The following is a 6,564-nucleotide window of genomic DNA, read 5'->3' on the forward strand; positions in this document are numbered from 1 at the left end:
CAGCTCACACTATCCACTTCCCGACAAAAGAGGTGCTCGGCATCAAGACGGGTTGCCCGTCGGCTGACAGTGTGTGTCTCGGCCTCGCTGCACCTTGGCGAAGTACATGCCAAAAATCTAGGGGAATGCCACACCTCCAAAGCAGCCGGCACCGCCGAGTAACCCAGCCCAACCGCCCAGCCACGAGTTGGCAAGCAAGCCCAACCCGAAACAGCTTCAGATGTCATATCCATAGCCAAGCCCAAAGCAAAGCCATTTCACACCAACTTCTTCACCCTTAGTACCAGTCACTTCTTCTCCTCAATAGACAGCAACGCAGACCGAAAGAAAAGTGATCAAGTAGCCAGAAGAAACCATTGCAAAAATCAAGGTGAGTTGAGAACGTTTTGGTAGTGTTGAGGTTTTGAGAATAGTAGGTTGCATCGTAGTGATCCAGGTGGAACTGTTTGATGGGTGAGACACTGAGGGTTACCATCCTGGTGCCTTCTTTATCCACCGCGAGTCTTTTGAGTACTTTAAGGCCACTCCTACCTATCATCCGTCCCATAAGTGATGTGTATTGCAAGGTGGATTAAATAAATGTGTATATTTTCACTTCATCTGATAAACCGTGTGATCTATCTACAGCCAAAAGAAAGTCGCATTGAAGCTCAAGCATTCACTGGTCATGTCTCGCGCGAGCCCATTGGCAAAATTTATGAGACTGAGTGAACCCTTGAGTGGTTTTCTTGCCACATTTCCCACCGGCATGAAGGCTTCACTGAGATAAAGTTGTCCATGATCCAATTTTCTACGTGACTCTCAGTTCAAGGCCTCTCATATTGATCATGTCAACTAACCAAATGATCCATCCGACCCCATGGAGACCTCCTCAAAAATTCAGACCTGCTTAATTGCTATGCAAATCTGCCTGATTGATTCCAGTGCAGACTGACTTGACGGTTTTGAGTGGAGGAGCGAAATAAATACTCCTTCCTATGTGTTGTAGCCCAGAGGGCTACGCACTCTGAGACTCGCCGCAGTCGCGGCATCTTCTGCATCCCGGACTTGTGTCCGGGCTTTGAGTGTGTGAATCCACATATATTGTCACCATAGTTCCTGAGTCACATCAGGTTATGAGCCCCTGACGCTTATCAGTGTTCCTTTAAAACCTTAAGATACACTATAAATTCCAACTAATCATCTGAATATCCGACTTTCACCTTTTCAATATCCACCAAGCGGCCGCCAAACCTAATCAGTTTGCTTATTCAATCTGTTAATCCCTTTTCGTCAGGTCGCATCCTTTTTTTCTTCTCCTTTTCCTCTTGCATTGACTCTCTTGAGATCATCTTTGTTCGGCAAACTCAATCAGGACCCGCCGGAAGTACCGAAAAGCTTGATTTTGAAATTTTTTTGCAGCTAGGAAGACTAGCCATCTCTCCGAATCCAAGACTGTGGCCCGGTCTTGTCAGCTGCTGAATTTTGGAGAAAGAGAGCTCTAGGTACTTCTACGTCCTCAACGTCAATCAACCCTCCGGCCGACTCCACATTTTTTTTCCAATCTTCCTTCTCCGATCCTCCAATTTTTTTTTTCTTTGTCTTCCTGAATATCAACAACTTTATATATATCACTCCGTAAACTTTCCTTCAACTTGAGTTTTTTTTTTCCTTCTCCTCTCTCTACCCTCTCCCACATACACACCCCACGACCCAATTTTTTTTTTCTCCTTTTTTCCTCCCCCATGACTCCCACACCAATCCCAGCTTCGACTTCAAAATCAGTTGGCACCTTGAATTGGCACATAGACGAAATCTCACATTGCACACAACTGGCTGAAGACATCGCGCTCATCCAGGCAAACTTTGAAAAACTCCCTCCCAGCCCTGAAACAACCACCGGACTGGATTGACAGAAGAACAAAGGCCTGATGCCTAGAAAGAAAGACCCTGTTCCAGTCAATAGCTGTGCTGATCCTCGAGGTCTCCCCCCACATCTGGACCCTCAACTACCTGTAAATACGGCAACTATCCCAATTGGCCAAACTGACTCCTTTCACCCTTGACCAGCAGAACCAATGAACCAAATAGGGTTGGATGAGCGTTTGGCAAAGGAGATCCGGGATTTCAAAGAGGCCAAATTTCACCTCAAGCAAAGCAAACTAGTGGGGAACACCATACAGGCGGCGAATTCTCAATTCAGATTGGACAACATCCTCAAGGCAGATGGGTTGAATTTTGGCAATTGGTATTGCAACTTGGCCAAAGTAGCAGGACCAAACTTGAAGGGCCCTTGTTTTTTCTTTGAGGAATGTCACAACTTGATATACAAGAAGATCGGTTGAGCCGTTCTCATTGCAAGTATCAATCAATTGTTGGTGGCTGAGATGCAAGCGCTACCCACCTGTTTTGCCATGTACAAGGCCCTCGTCGCCAAGTTCAAGACATCTTCAAGAGCGGCCCAAATGAATATCTTCTAAAAATTCAGAAACTTCAAGTTGGATCCGGACGGTCACAATGCCGGAGTAGCATCAGTTCTGCAAGACCTTCATGCAGAATGGATGGCGGTTAATGTAGTTTTTGGTATTGATTTGTATCTCGGTTTTGTTCTGCAAGCAGCGGTGATGGACTTGGGTGCGGCCTACAAGACAGCGTTCAAGCTCCGAGTTGAACAACTTGTTCAAGACAACAAGAAGGGAAGGTGCCCGAGTTTTGAGGCAATCATGACGGCTCTCAACATCTGCAAAGATCAACACTGTCAGCTGGCTACTATGTCAGAGCCACCGTGACATAATATCAAAAAGCAAACATGAAATATCATTACATAAGAAAGAGACATTATTACTACCATTACTTATACTTACACATATAAAACCCGGAATATTATTCCATATTCTTAATCTAAGCCTAATTTAACCTAGGGTACCTCACTTCAAGGTACCCTTAATTTTTATTCCTTCCTTGTGTAAATTGACTTCAAAGTTTAACAGGTGCACCACATCCTGTGTGAATGCACCTGTATGCTTATATACATATGTACATATGCTTATAACACTTCAATAACCATGAAACTGAAGTGTTATGTTTAGTTTAGAAGATAGCCCAACTTAGGTTGAGTTAAAACTAAACCCGCGTGCTGCGCACTTGGCCCAAAGACGGCACAGAGCTCCAAAAATGAATGAAACTCCAAAAGGGCTACCTGTACATTACAGCACGCCCACCAGGGAAGTAATGACATCAAGTCTGCCCTTCCACCGCCACGTGAAACACTACACACATTACATAATCTGTACATATGTAATGATGTCACATGGATGTAAACAGAATATTCCTGACACAGCAGAAGGACTAGTACATGCACAGTACACTAGATTGGGAAATACTGTGGCCCATTCTGGAACAAATGGCCACACGTCTCAGCCCCTTCTGTACCACACATGTATCAAGGTTGAACTGGGTACCAAAATACTGATTTAGTCTGCCTTGGCACACTCCCAAAGGGTTTCAAGCCTCTATGGCGCCATCAACACGGCAAAAATCCTGTTTGCAGGCGCCCACAAGTTGGCCAGTGCCCCTGAGGCTCCCCTGGGCGCCCCAGAGGGCTGCAAAAGGTATTTAAAGAGCCCTCTGTCCGCCCAAAAAGCCCTTTCCTCATGCTTTTACATAACTAATTGAATTTACCCGCCTTCAACACGTGCTCAATAGCCTGTTTCTAGCCTGGTAAGTCCCTTAGTAGTTGTTTTTAGCCTCATTTTGTCGCCAGAAACTTCCCAGTTTCCACCAAGCCTTCAGAATCAACCTCTTCAAGCGCTTTCAACTGCCCAGTTTCTACCCAGAAGAACCTCAAGACTTTAAGGGCTTTTTACTAGTAAGTTCAAACCCCTTTCTCTTGAGATTCTTTGCCATTCCTTGCTGGGATTTAAACCACACCTGTTTACAGGCCCCAGTGTTTGCTTTTGAGGGATTAAACACCCCTGATTTTATCAGGCCCCTCTTTATTTAATTATATTAATTTCATTAATATAATTATGCCATTTTTTCATATATTTTACGCCATAATTACCAATATATCCATTGGAATTATCCCTTATACTTTTGTCTTAGAGTTTTATATTCTTTTATCTCATTCTTGCACCACGTGTAGCTAGAAGGGTTTGTCCTTGGCATCACGTAGGCTGACAAACACAAGCATGCGGTCGGCGCAGCGGCAAAAGCAAACAGTGGCTTCACTTTGCCGACCCCACCAGCAGCTCTGAGGAACTCAACAGTCGACTCGGAAAACTTTGATGTTTTGGCTTTCCTAGCAGATGTAGATGAAAACAAGTGGGTTGACGCTCTTGACTTCTATGCGTTGACTGCGCACAAGTGCTGGCAGTGCGGAGGCGAAAATCACTACGCCAAGAACTTCCCGGATCACCCTCAATCCGGACAGCAAGATTGTAGGATGGGCCACCCAATTGGTACCATTGTGGGGACCATCTACGGACGCCTGCCCAGCGGTGTCCCACTTGATTCAGGCAGATTCCCGCGAACCAATTTTTGTCAACCAGTATACCCCCCCTCAAGAAGCCAAGTCCATGCGAGGGGTCTTGCGGATAATTACCAACCTAGATATCAATCCAGCGCCCAACCCAACAATCACACAACCCGCCAATCAAGCTCAACACCAGCCACTCAAGGAAATGGGGGTGTAGCCGCTCACATTGTCGAAGTCAATGGTCTACCAGACAACCTGGACGACCTGGACTTTCACTCCATGGCATTGGGTGAAGATTTGGTGAGTGAGGTTGCAATTTTTGATACTGGTGCCTCTCACGGTTTCACGGGTTCTAAATATCTTCTCCATGATTTTTGACTCCTTCCTAAACCCATTGGAGTGTCCGTAGCTACCAATGGTGCCGGGTCATCAATCAATGGGGTGGGGAGTCTGAAGTTTCAGGCCCCCAATTGGTCCGTTATTGTCCTCAGACAAGTGCTCTACTGTGAGCAAGCCAAGACCACTCTCATATTGATGGCAGCGCTCCGAAAGGCTAATGCATATGTTAACTATGACAATGTGACAGATACTTTTCAAATATTGCGAGAATCTGGAGAACATCTTTTCAAATGTGTTTTTGAACCAAAAAAGAATTGGTGGTGTATGCCTTACCCAATGATCCAATTGGACAGACCTCAACAATCTCAGACTCAGGATTGCCATGTTCTGTTCTCTAACGTCTCCAACTCTTCCTTGCCATACCCTATCTGTTTCCCAGATTCCCCTGCTCCATCTGTCCCAGTCTCCAGTCCGGCAATTTCTTCCTTTTCATATCCTGTTTATTTTGATAAACCTCTACCCAAAATTTCAATGGGCCTTCCTATTTTATGCGGCAATGACATATCCATTATGACATCCAGAGCTAATGCGCCTCAACCTGAAGAGATTTTTAAGGAACCGCTTGGTCTGGCAACTGATTATCAGTGGAAATATGAGGCGCTTACCAAAGATGAGCTGAAATTTCTCTATTATCACCGGGCTTTTGGCCATGCAAGCCTGCGCCATATTAGACGCATAATGAAATTGAATCTTGAGAATGGTTTACCACAAGAAATCCCAAATGGAAAAATCCACTGTCTCATGGTCTGTGCAATTAGTAAGAGTACAAGAATTAACCCTTTAGCCTCTACCCTTAGGACCGTGGAGCAAGCAGATATTTTGGCGGCGGATTTGATGGGACCTTTCCAGGTGGACTCAATTGAGGGTGGCAAGTACCTATTGACAATGTGGGATGTAGCAACAGGCTACGCTTTCATCAAAGTTCTAAAGCAGAAATCGGATGCCAACCAGCATATCATTGACACAATCACGCGCATGGAACAAGCCACCAGGAAACACCTACAGGTTCTTCAAAGCAACAATGGTGGAGAATTTGCCAACAAAAAGCTCAGCAATTCTTTGGCCTCCAAAGGCATCACGGCGGAGAAAGCGCTCTCTTATCACCATTACCAGAATGGCATCATTGAAAGGTTCAATAGGACAGTAGCGGATGCTGGTTGGACAATTCTCATTGACAGCCCACTCCCGAAGGAATTCTGGAGCTACGCCTTCGTCTGGGCAACATATGTGCTCAACAGACTACCCAAAAAGGCAAGCGGTGACAAGATGCCTTACAAAGCACTCTTTGGCAAGAAACCGCAGTACAACAATTTTTGAGTTTTTGGCAGCACCAGCTATGTACACATACCCGAAGAAAAGAGCTTTGAAAGGTTTTGTGATAGCCCATCTAGAGCAAAGCAAAGGTTGGCTATTTTGGATTCCGGATCAGAAGCGCTTTGTGTCCTTGGCGATGGTGCGTTTTCCGGCGGATCTGACGAATGTGCCGGTGAAGACAAGGGGAAATGTTCCAGCTGCACCTGATCCGGCTGTCGGGATTCCTACCAGCCCAAAATTATCAGTCGATTATATCATGCACCTTCTCCACCTGGGAGATTTCTCCCAGGAAATCAAGTTTGAAAACCAGGAGTTGATAGTAGACAAACTAATAGACCTTTGCCAGTTCTACGCGATTTTGGTACCGAAAACTTTCAAGCAAGCAATGAATTCTG

This window comes from Puccinia triticina, chromosome 11A, assembly GCF_026914185.1.
Source record: "Puccinia triticina chromosome 11A, complete sequence".
Taxonomy (NCBI): domain Eukaryota; kingdom Fungi; phylum Basidiomycota; class Pucciniomycetes; order Pucciniales; family Pucciniaceae; genus Puccinia; species Puccinia triticina.